Below are 985 nucleotides of genomic sequence, written 5' to 3'. Positions count from 1 at the left end.
GAAGGGGCTCCCCCTCCCCGGGAACGACAGCGCCGCCGAGCAGCCGTACCCCGTGGCCGTCGTCGCCATCGGCCGGTGGCTACTGGTTGAGGAATCCTCTCCTTTTTTTTTTTTGAGGGCTAGGAATCCTCTCCTCTTCCCCCCGTTCCTCATCCTGCTGTACAAAGGAGGCCCGATTATGGATGGGCATGCGGCCCACTTAAGTTTATCTTCGCCCGCATTTCCGCGGGCGCGGCTATACCTCGCTTGAAACCTAAAATACCTTGAAAAAACCCAAAATTTAAAATCCAAACCTTTAGGCCGTTCAGTTCACTAGCCCGATACGTATCAAGGTTTGGGAATGGAACGCAAGCACAAAAAATCCTGAAAATTTTAAAAACCTAAAAAACCTTGAAAATTTTAAAAATCCAAGAAAAAATAAAAATCCTTGAAAAAAATCCAAAATGGATGAAAAAACATGTTTTCACGGGGTATACCTGACGCATGACGTATGGCGGCGGCAGGGTGCACCACAAGACTACCCCTCAGTGCATCGCCGCTGGGAGGCCCATCCAGCAAGTACCCCTCATTTTTTTAGAGAAAGTCTTCATGGCTCACTTTATTTCAACACGATTAAAAATTTGTTTATTACATGTGAAACAATAAATCTAGAAAGATTATCATCCAGAAAACAGTAGTTAAAAATAAAAGCATGTCTAGTCATGTATGCCTCATAATTTGCTTCGTAGGTGTGATGTTGTAAAGCAAACAACAAGAATCACAGAGCAGGGGCTCCAAACCGATGGCCGTTTTCGCTTTGGGGTGCATCTGCTCTCAGATGGACAGTAAGTAAAAAAAATACTTCCTCTGTCTGAAATTATTGTCGGAGAAATAGATGTATCTAGATGTATTTTAGTTTTACATACATTCATTTTTATCCATTTTTCTCATAAGTATTTCTGGATGGAATCGGGAGTAGTACATTTAATTTTAAAACTCTGATTTT

The sequence above is a fragment of the Triticum aestivum genome, chromosome 3A (assembly GCF_018294505.1).
Source record: "Triticum aestivum cultivar Chinese Spring chromosome 3A, IWGSC CS RefSeq v2.1, whole genome shotgun sequence".
Taxonomy (NCBI): Eukaryota; Viridiplantae; Streptophyta; class Magnoliopsida; order Poales; family Poaceae; genus Triticum; species Triticum aestivum.
The sequence above is the reverse complement of the archived record's forward strand: the minus strand, read 5'-3'. Positions refer to the sequence as shown.